The 19,335-nt window shown below is 43.6% G+C and overlaps 1 long non-coding RNA gene across 4 annotated transcripts in view; it reads left to right on the top strand.

Annotated features, from left to right (window-relative positions):
* LOC106016655 (uncharacterized) overlaps nt 1–19,335 on the top strand; it is a 273,558-nt gene that overhangs the window by 76,837 nt on the left and 177,386 nt on the right. Inside the window, exons 4-5 of one of the 4 annotated variants that reach the window (XR_002401412.4) lie at nt 1,058–1,207; nt 1,893–6,191. The exons of 2 other annotated variants lie outside the window; for them this stretch is intronic. This is a non-coding gene — a long non-coding RNA (uncharacterized lncRNA). Of the gene's footprint in view, nt 1–1,057; nt 1,208–1,892; nt 6,192–16,411; nt 17,929–19,335 lie in introns of those variants that run through there. One more of the 4 variants, XR_002401411.4, reaches the window with a different exon arrangement.

Raw genomic sequence — 19,335 nt, 5'->3', positions numbered from 1 at the left:
GCAGCCCTCCTCTGGCTGCTGCCTCGGGAGTGAGGGCTGTGGGCAGTCTGGCAGAGTGAATCAAAGGCAGAGGATGCTTTTGTCAGCTGAAGCTAGAATTGTATTTCATTTTAACAGAGGGTATTTTCATATTGATGTGCTTTGGCTGGGAGTTCAGCATGCACTTGCATCTCGGCACAGCCGCACTGGAGATGCTGGATGGGAAAAGAAGGCTTGAGGAGAAAAGGAATTGAAAATGCTGAAAAAAAAACAACCAAAGCATTGGACGGCACGGGCTGCTGAAAACCCTGTGCATGAAACCCTGGCTGCCTTGAAGTGGCTGGCACTGCTCCCACTGAGCTCAGTAGAGCCGGGATTTGGCCATATATATTTACTCTGATTTGTGAAAAGATCAGTCGTCGTGGTATCTAAGCACTGAGATACGCTATTTAGTTACAAACAATCATTTTAAGAGCGATGCCAAAATCTACACATGCATTATACTTGGAGATTAAAGAGCATGGGGCTTTGGTTGCATGTGCTCCTCCACTTGTAATTATTCTCCATCCTGAGCACTGCAGACCTCCATGCTGGTGGGCAGAGGGGCTCCAGGCTGGGACAAATCAGAAAGATTACGCAATGCAGTAACAAGCTATAAATTAATGGGTTTTGCTAGGGTGCCAGTAACTACCTCAGTTTCCCTGTCAGCCCCAGAGGAATTAATTAATTCCTCGGGGTTTAGTCAGCCATTGCAGGAAAGAATTTTAATCTTATTTATTTTTTTTTTCCAACCATAGCTGGTTACCTTGCAGTAACTCATCCAGCCCTGCGTGCTCTCCACTCTGATGGTGCATGACAATAACGTGTTGCAAAAGAAAGCTGATTGGGTTCAAGTGAAATCTATCCCAAGGAAAGAGTCTTTGGAGCAGCTGGTTCCATTTATATATTTTATTTCTGAAGCTCATGAGCGTTCCAGTGAGAGATGGTATAATTGATTTAAATCAAATTAGGAAACACTATACTTTTTATTCTAAAATGCACTTTTCTGGCATTCAGTTGGGTAATGCATCACTCACAGGTAATGCAGGGTGAGGCTGGAGAGGCTGAAAACTATTCCTTCCTGGTGTGCAGGCCGTTGCTACACGTTCTTGCCTTGGAGCTGAAGCCAAAGTTGCTGCCTGTAACAGAATTATCGCATCATTAAGGAATCAAGGGTCCGTTGCTTCAGGTGAGACACAAAATCTTATTCCTGCAATTTCTCGGTGATGAGAAATCACTGAGAACAAGAAACCCGTGTTTTTGGAGGAGCATTTCGGTTCTGTTTCTTTCCAGCTGAAATTAGAGGCACATTGAACAAATAAATGGCAAAGAAAACAGAGGTGTGTTTAGGAAAATAAATGGATAATACTGGGCATTCATTGCACTGCAGGTTGATCTGCATTTTAAGAGGTTCAAAATTTTTGTTGCTTAATTGTTTTAATCAATTGTGACTGAGTGTTTGTTGAACTAGGAGACCTCACAAGCGTGTCAAAAGCTTGTTCGTGTGTTTGTTTTCCCTACTAACTCCTGAACTGGCCAATTTAAGCTGGATTTTATGCAGGTAATGAAATTCCTGTAAGTTGCCTGAAAACTTGCTGCCGAGCAGTAGGAAGAGGGTGCAGCCTGCCACCCAGGCTGGCCAGCTGGGATTTGTATTTATGTGATGTGCATGTGTGCAGCCGTGATCAGCCCCAAGTACAGCTGCACGGTGGAGGACATGGGAAGGGGTTGCCAGTGATGGGGTAGGACGCACGTGCCAAGAAAATGCCTGTCTTCAGCAGCACAGCCAAAGAACGTTTGTGTGTTTTAATGCACTAGATGGGAATCTTGTATCACTGTTCTGCAACATATCTGTAACTTCACTGTTCCCCCAGACTTGTTTGAAGCAGCCCCTGGAAGATGTGCGGATGCCAAGCGCCCTGACCTTGCTCGCACCATGCTGCTGTGTTTGAGGGTGCTGCAGCCTCCTCTGACTCATGCCCTGGGTTGAGCTCCGGCACAGTAGTTTGGGAGCTGATATTGCAGCCTGAGAAGCAATTGTACCTAGAGGGATATTGCTTCATCAGGGGATGAGTATTACTAGCTTTGAGGAGCTTGTCATTATGAAACACCCTGACAACGGATTTATATTTATTTACTGGCAGCCACTCAACTTGAATGCGAACCTCTGAGTAATGTCAAATTTCAGAACTGCGCCTGCTTTTCTACAGAGTCCATGTGCTGGCTGCCTGTACGTTTATGCAGCAACTCAGTTCTGCAACATTTTCCCCTTGTGTCCCTCGTGGTGGCAGCTCCTGCGTGCCCTGGGCTCATGGCATTAGCTGGCTCGCAGCCGTGCTGTTCAGGTAGGCAAGTGAGTGGGCAGGGGGCCCCAGAGGGGAGCGCCTGGCTTTGGAAATCACTTCACTAAAAGGCCTTAGTGCAGCTGCTTTGTGGACTGAACTGTCCAAAGCTCAGCGTGGGATGGAGGACTTCTCAGTGGTTCTCCTCTGTTTTTACTTTCCATTCCAGCAACAATTGTTCTGTTCTGGTTTGAAACTGAGCGCCTGCAAGGTGTGTCTGGGAGCTACACCAGGAGCTTTTATGTGCTCTCCTTAGAGGAGGCCCTAGCAGTGCCGATACACCCAGATTCCCCTCACGGGCTCTGTTGGCCTTGGAGAAAACATTTCTCTTGGGCTGTGGAGATCTCAGCTCCTGCTGCTCTTTAATCTGCACTTGTTTTGGGGAGACCTCCCAGGGAGCTTTCTTGGTGGTGACTGAGGGGCTGGCTTTAGAGAGGTCACTGGGAGGATGGGAATAATCCTTTCTAATCGCTCATACCTAAACTAGCTGGCTTTGAACCTGTTTGTAGTTCGGTATCTTATTGCCAATACTTAGAGCTATCTCATGGGGTCTGCCAAGGGGCATCATAAATGAAGTATAAAATGCATCATGCCAGTGGTTTAAAACACAAGCCCACAGCACATTTCAGGTAGTGATTGAAAAGTACTTGATGGGCCGCCTCCGTTTATTTCAGCTATTAAAAGCTCGTGCACACAGCCACTCTCAAGTACTGATGCCATCAAATGTGGTCAACACAGACAGCTCAGCCTACAAAAGTGAGCCAGAAAGGGCATTAAAATGCTTAGTCTATGACATACTTCCTTATTTTTGTCATTTTGACATTTACGTGTTGTATCGTTGAGGATTTTGAGAAAGAAGACCCAATTCCTGAACCAAACTTAACCGAGATCTTCAGTTTACAATGCTGCCGCCGTCTGTTTTGCATTTAATTCAATTTGACCACCTGCATGCTGTTAACCTCTGGAAGGTTACTGCGATCACAGTTGTTGTTTGTTTAAAAGTTTTGTAGCTCAAGGAAAATATTAGTAACCAGTTACTTAACCTACAGTGTTTACTGATCTCACTGAACTTACAGATGCAGCTTTGCTGGCCAGTGAAAACTGGGAGTCATCTGGTGCCAGTAATAGCTTGCACTTATTTTTCAGACAGCAATAGGTTGAGCAATTAATAGGAGAACATTCTTTTTTTCATAAATATGCTCTTCGTCTGTTGGCTATTTGTGCTTGATTTCAAAATCCAAAATGTAACTTAGTAGATGTGGAAGGTAGTTATCAAGCCAAGCTTTCGGAGAGGCATGCTCGAGCTCTGAATGCTGCTGATTACACGTGTACCTCTGGGGTTTTGCATGTGAAAACATACAGGAATTGGGGAGGCGATTTAAGTGGATAAGACGTGTTCATATTAACATTCTCTGACCAGGAGTATTTAAATCGATGCAATGAAGCATTTTAGTAACTGAGGGCATTCACAAATTAGGAATTACCTTTTCAAAATCAGCAGACTTCTTTTTTTCTGTATATGTGTATTTTTGGAAGCTCTGGAGTTCACTCAGGTGAGAATTTTTTTCTTTCTTTTCTAGCAAAGAATATACATTTGCTTATTTTAAGTCTCATGCAACCATTTGATTCTTAGAGAGCAACCTCTGCAGTGAACACACTAAAAATTGCAAAGGTTGGCAACACATCTATGCATAATCCACAACATACGTGTGAGCTAGATACTACTTGCTTCTCAAATCTAGAAAACTCGCTCATAGAAGATCATTTGTTTTGCAAAACCTTGTACAGAAGCAGGAATGTGACCAACCAATGCTCCCACGCATCAGCTGCAGAGCACCAGCCTGAGCCTGTGAGCAGAGCCCCTGTGTTTCCTTCAAGCCTACCCTGTCCTGAAACAGAGCAAAATGTAAGGAGCTGGTGACTTTTAAACACTTAAGCTGTGAGTTCAGATGCATCCTTATTAGAAGAGCTTAGCACCCATGATATAGGGAATGTTCTCCAAATAGATGACAAGCGTTTGGCTTTATTGCCAGTAGCACCTACCCTTCTGATTTAGGGATGCTCCGTTGGCATGGGCTGTGGGAAAAGGCCTTTTCGTGTAGGACTGACCTGAGGCAGGAGATGAGGGAGTGAGTGTTATTCTTCCATGCAAAATCATGAATTTTCTATAACAAACCAAAACCAGAAACGTTTTGGTCTAAAATAGGGAAATTGGTCTGGAGCAAGAATATATGTCTGATGCGCCTGGGTTTTACCCCTTTGCTTGGCACCCTGGCGCGTCAGGCCAGCTGCTCAGTCTGCAGGCGATGGGGATGTGTGACATTCAGCCAAGGAGCACTGCGGCAGCATTTTGGGATGCCTTTAAGAAAGGGAATTTAGTTTCCAAGAGAAATTTAGAGCACTCGATGTCAACACCTTCTTCAAAGAGACGGTATAGTTGAAAACCAAATTTTCCGTCAAAAAGCCATGAAGTCAAACTTTCTGCCAACATGCTCTTAACCTCACCACTGCTTTATTGGGTTTTTGTTTGTCTGTGTGGGTGTCTGTGGGGACAGTCAGGCATGTGGATTCAAATGAGCTGTTCAAATAGATTAAACAACTTTAAACCCCTCTGTGGTCTTTGGAAGTGAATTAGATTAAAGTGAATTAGGGCTATTTTAATTCTGAATGAGTGAGTCCACATGGGCTTAATATAGTTGTATATAGAAACCCACATTAAAATCACATCCTTAGTTAACTCAGATTGTTTCCCTTGTAGACAAACCTATCCTGTCTCTTTATTTCGCAGTACATATGGAGCTTGCTTCACCCTTAACTTGCACTATTGACAAGCGAAGAAACTAAATCAAAAATGATATCACTTCTGTGCTAGTAGAAATGGTTACGCAAACAATAGGTCGGTAATGCATCTGGCCCGTGGTGTGTCCAGAGAAAGAAGCTGGGTCTGAATAGCTTTTAGCTATCATCACTGAAATCAACAACGCTTGCCAGAAGAGAGCCTTCAGCATTAATTCCATAAGCTATAAATTATTACAGGGGTCTGATTCCTTGGAATGAAATGCAAGAGATAGATGGCACAGAAATATTATTAATGGATAGTTTACCACATTCCTAACTGCACTGACTTCATGAGAATACTTTATATTACTATCTGGAATAGCAATACTAGGGATTTATTAAAATGACTGAGTACTCATTGTTAGCTAGAATACCATACTATATTGGAAACATAAAGTATTCTGCATCAAAGCATGTAATCTACATTTTTCCTTTTCATCCTTAATTTGATTATGAACTATTACTGCGCTTTGCCATAAAATAGGAAAGTTGTACGTTTTGATGGTTTCTCAAATGCTGATTTTACTTTCTGCACAAATACTTCGTATCTTTTCAGCATAATTATTTAGCAGCCATTTCGGGTTAATTATTGTCATTAACAATATGAGTCCTATGAGGGAATATCAATTAAAATATGCACAGCTGAACTTTCAAATGAGTAAATAATTTAGTTTTTGAAAATGACTGGAAACAGCAGGGTAACAGTCAAAAGGGGAACAATTATTTTAATGCTTATTTGACAAATGAGTAATTTTTACAGCAAATTAGTTTCTTATCATAGCACCCCTACTGGTAACAAGAGAGAAACTGTTAACACGAGTTTTAAAAATAAAAGCTGCTAAGTTATGCATGCAAAGTTAAGGAAATCATTTGTATGAAGAAAAGGTGATTATGATACACATTGTTAGCTGAAGAATGTTGCCATGGGAATCTAATTAGGGATATAAATCACACAAAATTATGTGTATATATAGGGCTGGCTACATTAAAGTGATATGCACATTTATACATCAATTTCGTTCCTCATTGTTGAAGTATTGAAGCACTGCTCTTTCTTCTCGACCCCACTAAGCAGTTATGGCAATTGAAAGTTAATAAGTTGGTGGATTTGCTTATAAATAATAACAGCAAGCAAAGTTAACAAATGTATGGAATTTCAGGTTTGAACGTACAATGTCCATTCTTTTGCATGACAAAAAAGGATTTAGAAAAACTTGGCAAGGTAGGGGCAGGTGTTATTCCTGGTTTGGAGGAAGTTTTAACACACACTTTGGCTTTTTTGGTGTCCTGGGTTAAATATAGGACTATTCAACAGAAGAGGGAAAATGAGGAGGGTCAAGAGGAGGAAGTAAGAAGGTTTATAGAAACCAGAGCTACTGAAGTTTGGGTTGTTTCAGGAACGCTGAAAAGATTTTTCAAGGCCTTCTATAGGAGTTAAACAGATAAGGAATTTCAGCAAAGCAGTCTTCCATGTTTCTCATTTTCTTCTGCCCTTTTTCATTTCTGATTTTGTGTTCAGCCTGATTACTACCTGAAGTCAGCACCAGCGCTGCTGCTGTTTTCCCACAACTGCAATTTGGAATAAGTAGGTAGTTTTACAGCGAAGCAGGGATTGCCAAGGACAATTCAGAATTTGTCTGGCTTCAGTGATTTTTGGATCCATCTATGAAGTGCCCAACTGTACTGCCTACTACCGAGTTAGAATTGTGCTTGAGAAGCTTTCAGAGCTGCTGACCAAACCTGTAACGATGCTGGGGCTTGCTGATGAAAATCACAGAGCTCTGGATGTCTTACTGCTGGTGAGGCCATGGCACGGTAAGGAATTGGAAAGCAAAGCAGGGGAGAGGAGGGAAGAAAAGAAAAGTGTTTTTTTTTTTTATTTTTTTATTTTTTTAATTTTTATTTGCACGTTGATCTAAGCTTAGCACAGAAATTAGCTGAACCCTGCATCTCTGAATGTGGTGACACAGGAAACCTGAGCCTCCACTTCCTGCTAGAAGTTGGTGATTGTCTCTTCTCAGCAACTGGCCACGTGCAATTTCTGCCTCTGTTACCACCTCACGTTTTGCAGTCTGTCTTCTGCTCTAGAGTCACGCTTCAGGACTTGGCTCTGGATCTTGCTGGGACCAAGCCTTTCTTTTCCATCAAGCCTCCATGCAACGAAGGGGATTGCAGTGCACCCGGTATGGTCCCACGCCTTCTGATGACATCCACAATTGAGCATATAATTAAGGGTGTAGATCCAGCGCTGTATCCTTTGAAGAGCTGCCAGAATTGCATAGCTGCTCTGACAGAGGTATTTCCTCACTGGGGTACGTCTTCCATATCTTTGTTTCAGTGGCTTAGTAAGACAGAGGGGAAGAACAATATGAGATGACGAGAAGCAACGTCGTGTCATAGGTTAGAGATGGGACGGGGCTGCTGAAGGCTGGAACTGAGGAATGACTGTGAGCCAAAAGAGCAGCCTGTCTGATTGGTTTTTAAGAAATCTTTCCTTTTTTTTTTTTTTCTTTTTTTTTTTTTTTTCTGGGAACATTTGTTTGGCCTATTTAAGACAGCTTCACCCTCTTCTGGTTTGCCTGCTTTGCTGCAACACCGTCTTGCACCCCGACTCGAGCCACCATGCAGTTCCTCCCTGAAATCTCCCAGCGCTGAAATTCCATAGGAAAACAGAATGATGTCATTTAAGTCAGACCATAATTTTCCAGCTGTTGGAAGAAGGCATGTTGTGGTGTTTATTTCGCTACTTATAAAGATTTGTGGCGATGAGGGAAATATTTTACTTCCAAGATCATTGTTCAAGCAATTGAAACTGCTCATCTGGGGCCCTGTGCCCATAGCCTGGGGAGGTGGAAGGGATGAAGGGGAGGCAGATGTACATGCTGCATGTAGGTAGCTGCGTGTATGGAGCCTTGTAGGTGTTAAGGGATTGTTTTTTGCAGCTTTGTTTTTTTTATGGTGAGAAGGAGGAAGCCACAGAACGGGCAGCCTTTCAGCACAGCTGTGCCCATGCAAACCTTTGGCATCTCCATTATTGGCTTTGCATTTGGTGAGACTTCTTGTGGATCAGGCAGGCTCTCACCTTGGCAGTTTCTCAGGTTGTTTCTTGTATCTAGTGTGGACCAGGCTTGGCCCCAGGCTGCTCGCTGTACTGTAAGCCAGGGCTCTGCAGGTGATGGAAATTGCTTATTGCGCTTCTGGTCAATGTGGATTTGAAAACCTCTCAGCAGAGCTTTCCAGAAGCAGCAAAGGCTTCTAGAGCCTTTGATCCTGCTGGAAGGGAAGGTCCTCTGAGGTTGTTTCAAAAAACAAGAATAAAAAAGTCATTCTGTGGTTCCTGAACCCTGGATTTTGTCCTCTCTTACTGCTGCCCAGGCTTTCCCCATGCTTTACAAAACTCTTGTGCATGTGGCATCTGCAGAGATGGCCAGGTGTCCTTGTGCCAAAGGAAGGGAGAGAAAGGGGCAAGTGTCTGAGACCCCACATCGTTTGCTACCCTTGTTTGCCCACCACCTTCCTCGTTAGCTCTCAGGTAACGCAGTGGAAAGCAGGGCAGCTCCAACATGTGAAGCCTTTGTCAGGCACTAGCAGCACTTCAGGCAGGAAGCCCTGGCCAAGCTCGCCCTCCAGTTTGTCTCAGCACTCCAGAAGGGCTGGATGCAATAACGAACAAAAGCTTTTTGGATGCTGTTGTTGCTCATTTTTATTTTATTTTTTTCACTGTGTGGGTCTATTAAAGCATCGCTGCCTTTTGGGAGCTCAGCTGGAAGAAGAAAACAGGCCTGGAAAAAATAACTGCGTTATGTGAGACCACTGGCTACTGCTGGAACGGTGTCAGTTCGTAGCATGTTAGGCAGGTTCCCCGTGCATCCGCTGCAAAGCTTCTGCTGACAGGACTTGAGCCCTAGCAGTGAGAGCAGCCAACAACAGCAAAGAAGGGAAGGAAGAAGAAAAGAAGCTGTGGGCTCTGGGGATCCTGTGTGATCCTGGAGGCTGTGGGCAGCGTAACGTGGTAGGGAGAGAAAAGGAAACTGGGAACGCTCCCCTGATGTACCCCGCAGCTTGTAGGGTCGGATAAGAGGTTGCCTACGTGTAGGGAAGACTTGAAGGTGAGTGATGCACAAAACGGCTGCAGGTGTGATCTAGCACCCCGATTTTTCATTGTTGTCAGTTCACGCAATTTAACTTCACTCTTTTCCCTTTTCACTTGCCTTTTCTGCAGTGCCTGGCATGATGTTTTCCACTTCCAATGCCAGGTTAAGGGAACAGAAGCAGCCCAGCACAGGAGCGCTCGGTAGGTGGATGGACACATGGTAGTTACCCCTCCCAGGCTACTGGAGCGTGCACAGAAGCAGAGCTGAAGTTTGTCATCATTGATCGGCTCTAGAAATTAAAACGACCTCTTGAACTTGACACATAAATATAGGCTCTTCAGCTTTTAACCCTGCTCCCCATTACCTCATCATATTTTACCATGAAGGAAACATATACCATAATGTATTCTTTGTCACATATGGTCCACACCCTTATGTAAACTACGTTTTCAGTCTTCTTCCCATGCAGACGCATTACCCAATAAGCATTCCTCAGACATGCCAGTTAACGCTTTACTGCTTAGCAAATCTACTGGATTAACACAATTACAGTAAAAGCACGGGACAAAATAAATATTCCCCAAAGAACCTTTAGGAGGATTTTGCCATTTCTTGGTTAGTAAGAGATGATCCCTCAACAGACACCAGACTGGCCCTGTTTTCATTTCTCTTATTTCATCCGTCCCAGCGGAGCAAGAAAAATAGATCAGTGTTCGGGCAACAGAAGAATGAGCAGCCTTGTATTATCTGTACTTTTTGCTTCAGTCTGCAGGGAAAGCTGAGAGTCAGGGGAAGAATCAGGGAACTTTGTGTTCAGCCAACTTCAAAGCCTTTGGTGTCTGGCCAGATTTGCAAAACTTAATTGTACATTTGCATTGTGTGTTGCAATACCTTGGAGATCTACGGAGCAGTTCTCGTTTGGCCCTATTGGGTGCTTGGCTACTCTAAACGTGCCCGTTAAACAAACACAGAGCTTCCACGCTCACTGTGCAGTGTCCAGTATCCCACACTCAGCAGTGGGGTGATCTCTTACCTGTCTCGTGGTCCAAAGGGAAAGATGAAGGGAAGCTGTAGCAGTGCTCCATCCCTCAGCCTGGACCCTCCTGAGATGTGTTTCCCCTTGGGTACCGGTATCAACACCTGCTGAAGCCAGCAAGGAGGTAGCAGAAGTAGGTGAGAACAGGTCATAGCTCTTCCCAAGTGCTCTGAAGCAACATTAGCCATGTATCTAATCTCTTGACTTCTTCCTTTGTCAATATTTTCCTTTGAATCGTGTTGTGATGGAATGGTAACGCTGCTTTTTTCCTTCCAGAGACAGTGCTGGTGGATTTTTTCCGCCGCTCTAACTTTTTGGTCCAGTTTGAGTCATTCAGGCTTGGAAATCTCCAGCGAGTTTGGATCTGAATGTGGCTGGATTGATCCATACTACTGCCAACACTTTTTTGGGGGAGAAAGAGAGAGACAAAAAGAAAAAAACAACACTAAGGCAAGCATTGGATTTATAGCACTCCAGATGTCAGGGAAATGAACATAAAAGTGCAGATGCCTTATAGTCAGGAAGACTGTTCAAATGTATGCAAATGGGTGACAAGTTTATGTGAATATGGTTGGGGAAAAAAAAAGGCAAGAAGAAAATGCTTAAATAATCACGTTCTTACTGCTGTGAGTCTTGAGCGTTGAGTTTAGTGGAAGTCATGGTTGTGATGACCCAAAGAAGAGCAAGGCCCTGGTAAACATGGCTGGCTGGGCAGACATTGATTGATCTTAATGTTCTTGGACAAACCATTAAAGTGCCGTGAGTTCATAGCTCCTAACTTATGGGGCCTATTGATCAAGCTTTTCCTTGCACAGCAGTATTTAGATTATTCTGCAAATCATCTTCATGGCTAGCTATGAGACTTGTCTACAGTGTCTTCAGTTAGGACAGCCTAAATGTATGGGATTTAAGTGAGAGCAGATGTACTTGCATGTACATTTCACATATGAGCTTCTCAATTGTTTGGGGGTAACAAAACAATTCTCTCTGTCAAATGTGCTTCCAACTTGTGAATTAATTATATCTGCTTCCCCGCAAACTGTTTAGGAGCAGCTGGTCTTCCTGGCATCTTTATTAGCATGCAAAGAAGCTTCTCCAAAGTATGAAATGCCAAAAGGAAAAGCCTCTGGCTAAGTCCTACCGTGGATACTCAGAATTGGGTGGTGTCTGTCTGCAGCCAGGTGAAGGAAATAGCTGTCAGTGGTCAGTCTAAGGCATCCCTCTGTGCATTATCTTGATCTGCGTTCTATATCTTTCTACTGTTGGGTAAAAACAACTGAAAATTATAGTCAAAAGCAGATATAAAATTAAGGAAAACTGATACAGTCTGGATAATCGGCTGCTAAACAGCTTGTATGGATCTGTGTCCAAACCCGAAGCCTTTAAATCAGGTTTCAAGCAAGCTAGCTTTTCTGGATATCTTTACTTACAATGCACAGGGGATTTCAGGAGGGCAACTGCCATTAATGTTACCAAGCATTACTTGGGTATGTTCTTTGTTTGTCTGTGAAGGAGAAGACTTGCCATATATGTAGTCCCATGACGCAATAGTAGAACCTTTTAAAAAGTTATTAAACAGGTAGTAAAATGCTTTTACAAAATACACTTTGATTTGTACAGTTTTTAGAAATGGCAGAGGACAAAACCACATCCATTAAATTTCAAAAACAATCCACAGAAGAAAAAAAAAAGAAGAAAAAAAAAGCTTTAATTTACAATAGCTTGGTTTTACTATACAGGAAAGGTGAGAAAAATAATACAAGTTATACAGCTCACTTCTTACAAATACCAGCTTATATGAGCTAACACTGGCAGTTAACATCTTAGCTTTTTCTCAGCAATAAGCTACATCTGCAGAACTTATGGGTTGGGTTTTATAAAGTTCACAATTCAGAAATGTCTCTGTGCTAAAGGGCTTTGGCTCTCTAGCTCAGGGCAAGTTTTATATGCTACAGTCTGTAATCATCTTTGTTTCTAGAGAAGTATATGCATGGATCATGGATTAAAACGTTTTACTACGTGCCAGCTGGATTTTATTAGCTGAATAGATTATATCCTAAACAGGTCAACTACCTCTGATTTAAATGCATGGAGAATGGGAAACAGCATTTATCCATGCTGTGGGTTTATCATATGATACTGCAGCTATGCTGCACTCCCAGCCACTATCTGAATGGGAGAGCAGATTACAGGGTATCCGAAGTCAACATCAAAATGAATCCCAATTTATTTCAATAGATGCAAGGGTTGGTATAAAGAAATAAATTTCTGCAGCCATTGGGATGATGAGAACTCGGTGCATTCTCAGCTGGTTGCAAACCCCTGATTCTTTGAACATGTTGCAAATAGAAATGGGCAGAGCATATCTGAAATAGCTGGAATAGTGGTAGGAGTGGAGTATTTGCTGGCATGTGAGCAGCTTGAGAGTCTATTCTCCTCCAGACACATCAGTTTACCAGAACTATTTGAATGAAACTGGATCGGATTAAATTAGTAAATCAGGAGAAAAGTAGAGAAGTGACAGGTTGGAATTAACAAGGTCTCAACCTTCACCGACAAGGTCTGTATTTGGGAATTTCAGTATAGGTTTACTAAAGCATCTAGACAGTATTTAGATAATGTTTAGGTTTAGCTTTGTTGGGTTCAGTTGCTTGTGTGCATGTGTGTATTTCTCCGTGTGTGTCTATGTCATAAACATCAGTGATGGTAAGGGCAGAAGTTGCATTCCTTCATAGCTAAGTGAACAAATTTGAAAGTGTTACCGTGCAGCATTCTAGCTGTGTTTATTCTGAATCAAAAATATTTTATGAAGAGGTAGTGGTTTTTTTCAAACTGCTAAAAATAAGCAGGCTTGAGCATTCTTTAATCTCTATTTAAAATAAGCACATGAAAATGTTCCCTGTGTCTACCCTTAGATCCAAAAAAAATCCTTCCTAAATATTGTTTTAAATTTTCAATGCATTTAGAAGGTCCTCAAAAGTTTGTTCTCTGCACGAGACCTATCCTGCTTGATTTGTCAACAGGTGAGATCTCCATATAGTGCAGCCTTGTGGCTAAGAAGAAATCATCCTGCTGCAGTGGCATTACAGCACAGCTAGATATAACGGTGTTCTTGCTCTCCTTCCTTTTTGCAAGGCCGCCTCTTTGACCTATCCCTCTGCTAGTAACTGTGGTAGAGGGCAGCAGGAGGATGGGAGTGACTGGGTGTAAGGACACAGAAAATACAAGGTCAGGCATTCCTGGCCTTGCCAGTTACCTCTGCCCATACTAATGTGTGCTTGCCTACAATGGAAACACAAAGTACAAGCTATTCAGAAACCAGAGGAGAAACAATAGAAGAATAGGTAGGTGTAGTACCTGTGGATGGAAGGAGTTGTCCGAAGGAAAGAAAGAGAGGAGGGGTAGTGTTACTGCTACCTACTTGTCCTAATTAGCTGCTATTAAATACGTGACCCAGCATTACGTTATTGTTTTCAGTAAGGCCAACCTGATAGCTATATAGCCACGCAACGGCTTCCCAATGGAAGCAGGGGGAAGCTATTTACTGATTTGCTTAAATCTCTGTTGAGCAAAGCAGTGGAAAATACTCTGTAGGAAATAATCATCCACTGGCAGGAGGCTGGGAGAGGTTACATAACAGCGATCATATTTCTGTGACAATGAATGATGCTGTTTATATAACATTCATTTCTGGTCATGTACCCTAGACTTTGCTTATTTTTGTCTCATCCTAAGATAATGCAGAAGATAAATTCAACTTACCGTTTTGGCCTACGCTTCCTAGAAAACAGTTAAATGTTTCTTGCCTAAATTTCTGAATGTAGGTATTGCGATGTACACAAATTCTCACTTTTCTTCAAGGCACGCTGCTTTTTCTGTGCTAGATTGCGAGCAGATTGTAGCATCTATCCTTTAAAAAGGGGGAAGGGGAGGGTCTTGGGAATTACGTCCGAGTCGGTCTAACCTTGATATTTGGAAAGATACTAGAACAAATTATTAAGCAATCCGTGTGTAAGCACCATCCAGATAATAAGGTGATAAAAAAGAGTCAACACACATTTGTCAAGAACAAATCATGTTAAGCCAATCTAATTTTCTTTCTTCACAGGGAAAGTGGCTTAGTGTGGATAAGGAGAAAGTGGTGAATGCGATGCATCTTGTCTTAAGCTAGGCTTTTGACACTGTGGCTCATATGGAAACTGCAAGAATTTGGCCTGAGTAACAGGGGATGGCCAAACTCTTTAAAATCCTGCACTGAGAAAGTAGTTAGTGGCGCTCTGCTAAGCACCCTGCTAAAATGTGTATTTCCTTTTGCTTTCAGAGTGAGGTTAACTGTGGGTCTAGTTCTAGTTGATATTTTTATTACTAAAAAACGTAAGGATGGTGGGATGCTGAGAGGCTACAGAAGTTCTTTGGAAAACAGGATTAAAAACAAGAAAGAACATGAGATGTTGGTGAAAAAAAACAACAACAACAAACAAACATAACCAGCATGGTGACACTCAGATTATTAACCTGCAAGGTAGCATGCATACAATAATCTGTAAATATGCAGAGATGGCAGCAGGAGAGAAAATGGGAGTTGTAGATCCTGGTGAGTAGAGCACAAATAAAAAAATAATACAATAATGGCATTAAAAGAGCAACTCTAAGCATGCAGTGTGCGAGCAGGAGCGGTGTGTGCAAGATGTCTCTGTTCAGTGCCAAGAAGTCGGAAGCTGGATTTTCAGGTCTGGTTTTGGACTTCTGAAAAGTGATGCAGAAAAAGTGGCTATCTTCCAGGAAAACAACCCCAGCGCTTCGAGATTTAGGAAATATATTCTGTGCTGAAAGATGGAAAGATTTGTGCGTGTTTATCTAGAAAAGATGTCTGAGGGAAGGCGTAAGTCTTCTAGTAGGCAGATGTTGTTAGAAAAAGGAGACAGATCTATCACTTGGGATGTCCATTGAGTGTGGGATAGGAAATACTGTATTTTTACATGTTTAATAGAAGGCTCTGTAAAAAACAAACTGCGCTCAAGGTTTAGCAGATCGGTGTTCTTTCTTGCTCAGGCTTAATGAGAAGTGTCACCCGCCTACCTCTCAGCAGTGCTGCTGACCCTGATCTCTGCTAGCTGCTATCTACCCTGATAGTCATCACGGCTCCATCTTTAATTTACTTTCTAAAGGTGCAGAGTATCGGTGGATTTACGTCCAGCCATCGATGTTTTCAAAGGGTTGGACTTACCTAAGATGTGGATTAAAGATGTGAAAATAGATTTGGAGGTTGGCTCTGCTGGCAGCAAAATAAGGCTCTTGGTTGTTTAAACAATGTCTGTCTAAACAGGAGTGTTCAGCACTGGAGCAGGTTACCTAGGGATGCCATGGACTCTCCTCTGAAGGTTTGAAGAAGTTTGACGGGCATCTGTCATGGCTGGAAGTAAACTTGATCCCGCTTCTGGGTAGGAAGATAGGCTGGATGCCCTCTTAAGATTCTTTTTAGCCTGACATCTATATGATTTCTGTGACATAGTGTTTTGCAATAATATAATATATTTTTATGTTGCTGCAAAAAAAGCACAGAACTGACATAATCCAGGCAGTTTTGCTTTATGATGAGAGATGAAAATATAGGTATGAATTCATAAAAGTCTCAGGAAAATAAATGCCTGATCTGACTTTAAATATAAATGAACACAGAAAGAGTTATATGCTGAATAATGATCCCGCAGAACAAAACTAGATCACTTCCTCAGGACTTGCTATCACGGGGCATTGATTATCTATCTTGTCTAGTTTGGGTGATAACCTAAGAATTTGAACTGTGGCCTCGCCCCCCAAACAAATACAGATGCATTTTCTCTAGGTGTTAATCTCCCAAAGGCCCGCGCTCGTGTAATATAAGCAGACCTCTGAGCTCCAGCCCGGTTAGCTCTGTATCCAATAAGCTGTATTAATATCCTGGGTCAAAACTCGCTTCAGGCAGCCTGAGGGCAGCAGCCGTCCAAATGCATGTGCCCTGACACCTTTCCAGGGACGAGCCTCCCGTATCTGGGCCCTTGATTTATAACCCGTGTGTGTGTTTTATATTTGTACAAAACAAGGCGCATCACTGAAGCCTTGTGTGTTCAGGAACTCCGCTGCTGCTACATCTCAGCCCTCTTCCATGGGAATACTCACCTCGCCCTGAAGGAGAGCCAAGGGGGAAACGAAAGTGGAAGGATGTGAAGGAAACGAGCTGTCCTGCTTAAAACCCTCTGAGAAGCAGGGCTCTCAAGCCCTGGGGACTCGGGAGAGATCTGTCCCCTTTCCAAGGAGCTGGAGCTGGTCCCATCACGGCTGCTGTGCCAAGCAAGGGGAGCGAGCTCTGCTCTGCCCCCGTCCTCAGCTGGAGGCATTCCCCAGCTGCTCCAGACACCATTCACTTCATGCCCTGTGCGTCCTGGCCGTGATGAAGAAGCTCTTCCACGAAAGCTCCTTCTGTTGCTGGAGTGCTGGCTGCAGGAATTAGCCGGGGTGCTGCTGGAACCTGTTTTAGGACGGTAAGGCTGGAGCTGTAATCTTGTGCCCTTGGCAGGCTCTGCTTTTCACCTCGTTTGAGCGACGAGTGGCCTCTGAAGACAGAAAGGCAGAGGGCAGTCTTCGTCTTCTGTGCGCGAGGCCTGGGAGCTCCCCCTGCTCCACCCCGGCTGTTAATACGTGGCACGCATCCACCGAAAACAATAGCTACACCAGAGATGGCCGCGTCCCATGGGTGGCCTTTCAGGAGCAGGGAGATTTTGAAAGAAAAATGCTGCTGTGCCCAACTTCCCTTGTGTACATGCTGCTACCAGAAGCTTCCCCTATGAATCCCTTTTCTTCGGAGCCGGAGCCAAACCCCGCTGCAGCCCGTAACCAGAGGAGCGTCCTGCTGGCTTCTACAAGAGATTTGTCTGAGGGTGGCACGAAATGGCTCCCAAACTGCAAATCATGTTGGCTCCCCTCTTACCAGCACTCTGCTCCTCCGCAATATGCCCCGGGACCCTGCCTGAGCTGGCTGGGGCTGGTTAACCATTTGCGGTCTGCTAACCCTGGTGGTGGTTTGTCTGTCCGTGGAGGCCACAGGGGACAGACAGCCCACACGGATCGCCCCGGGGCTCCTTGTAAGCAGTCGCAGGCCTGGCCTCTGCTACAAAGCGCTGCCACGGCTGGACGCAGCCGCCAGCTGCGGCTGCCAGAGCTCAGCGCTGAGCACATCCTCGCATTGTCCGTGTACTCTCAGGCAAACCCCGGGAGGGAGTTATTTAAAAGTAATCGGGATGATGTTCCTCATGTCCCAGAGCAGGCTGCTGCTGTGTCCTGCTGGTGGAGGAGCTGTGGGCCGCCCTCCGCCTGCCCTTCCCCGCGGACGAGGCACAGCATCACTTGCAGCGGGGTGGCGCGGGGCTCGGCTAAACCCCATCCCCAGCCTAAACTGCTGCGGCTGCCAGCTTGTTCCAAGCTACAGTTATCTCCTCGAATCACAGGAGGGAGGTGTTGGGGACCTTCATTTATCCTATCTGTTCTGGGTTGTTTTACTGTCTTTGTTCTTAACGCAGCATGCTTGCAAGCCTTAAATAAAACCTCTTGAGTCTTGCATAAAGATCGTTTATACAAATTATAGGGAAAATCCTTGATGTGTTTGACTAAAATAGCTTGCACTTGTTTTTCACAAGTATTTTCAGCTCTTCACATCTGACTTCGAAATACAAGGAATGTGGGCTCTGGCCTCTAGTATCCTTGTGAGGGACGGCGGGCACCTGGGCAGCCCGTTGCAGTCTGCTGGATGCAGCTGTCTGCAGAGGTATGTTAAATGTTCAGAATAGGCTTGCTTCCCTCACATTGTTGATTAGCACTTGGAGTTAAATGAGTATTTACCAGACTAACACATCTTAAACAATTCAACAATATAGAAACGAGCAAAAACCTCGAAACCAAACACTTCTGTTTTTCCAAGCAGATTGGTAGTTCCCATCCTGGTGTGAGTGGCTTGGCCTGTTCCAGAGTCATCAGGGCTTTTCCCCTGGGACCTTTCCGAAACACCCCCAAAACTTCCAAGCCTTCTAAATACGCGAAGGAACAACACCAAAAAAAATAAAAATAAGAACAATAAAGGGCATGAGCCTGATGTATTTTAGTTGTACATCACTACTAATGAAAGTCATGTGTGTGGAAACCTCAGTGATTTTGTCCTGGCTTATTGAATTTAAACAAAGACTGATACCTATTTATAATCCCAAGACTGCTGCCAATAATATATTTTATTGCTATGGTTGCAAAAAAACAAATATCCCCTAAAGAAGCATGTTTCACAAAAATGAAAGAGCTGAGAGGATCGTGGAAAGATTTGCTGCTTGTGGTAGGTTAGAGGGGAAACGTGAAGCAAGTGTGGTGAAGTGGTTAAAAGCCATGATAGGCTTTACTTTTGTTCTGGTACCTATGTTTACTCTCCACTTTCATTAGATCAGCTTGGTTTGCAATAATGTTTCATCACTTATGTAGTGTAGTTTTTCTACTGTACTTTCAGCAAGGGGAAGAGCAGGATATTTTAAATAATTATGTTTATTTTTAATTAGAAAGCAAGCAACTTAATTGCTTGTTCTTTTCTTGACTTGATTATATTTAATAAATTTAACAGAGGGCTTACCAAAAGTGTTCCCAAAATAACATAAAGCATATGTACTATCCCACATAGAAAAGCCATCAAAATTGAATTTTGGAGTGGTTTTATGTAGATGAATTTATTGTGAATGAATGCAACCAGCCTCCTTTTCTGCTGCCCTGTTGTGTTTGGAGCCTACCCGTCGGCATTAACTGCGTAATGTGGTCCCTAGGAGGGAATGGCTGATGTGATAATCGTGATGCAGCAGGTGAGTGCAAACCAGGAGTCCCCAAAATCTGCCTGATGCATGCGGGGGAAGCCTGCTGCAGGCTAGATGCTCTGTGCAGTAGGAGTAAAAAGCCTGAAGGCGTAGTGTTCAAATTCTGCCTCCCACACCTGCAAGGACTC

This window comes from Anas platyrhynchos, chromosome 3, assembly GCF_047663525.1.
Source record: "Anas platyrhynchos isolate ZD024472 breed Pekin duck chromosome 3, IASCAAS_PekinDuck_T2T, whole genome shotgun sequence".
Classification (NCBI taxonomy): domain Eukaryota; kingdom Metazoa; phylum Chordata; class Aves; order Anseriformes; family Anatidae; genus Anas; species Anas platyrhynchos.
The sequence above is the reverse complement of the archived record's forward strand: the minus strand, read 5'-3'. Positions and strand labels throughout refer to the sequence as shown.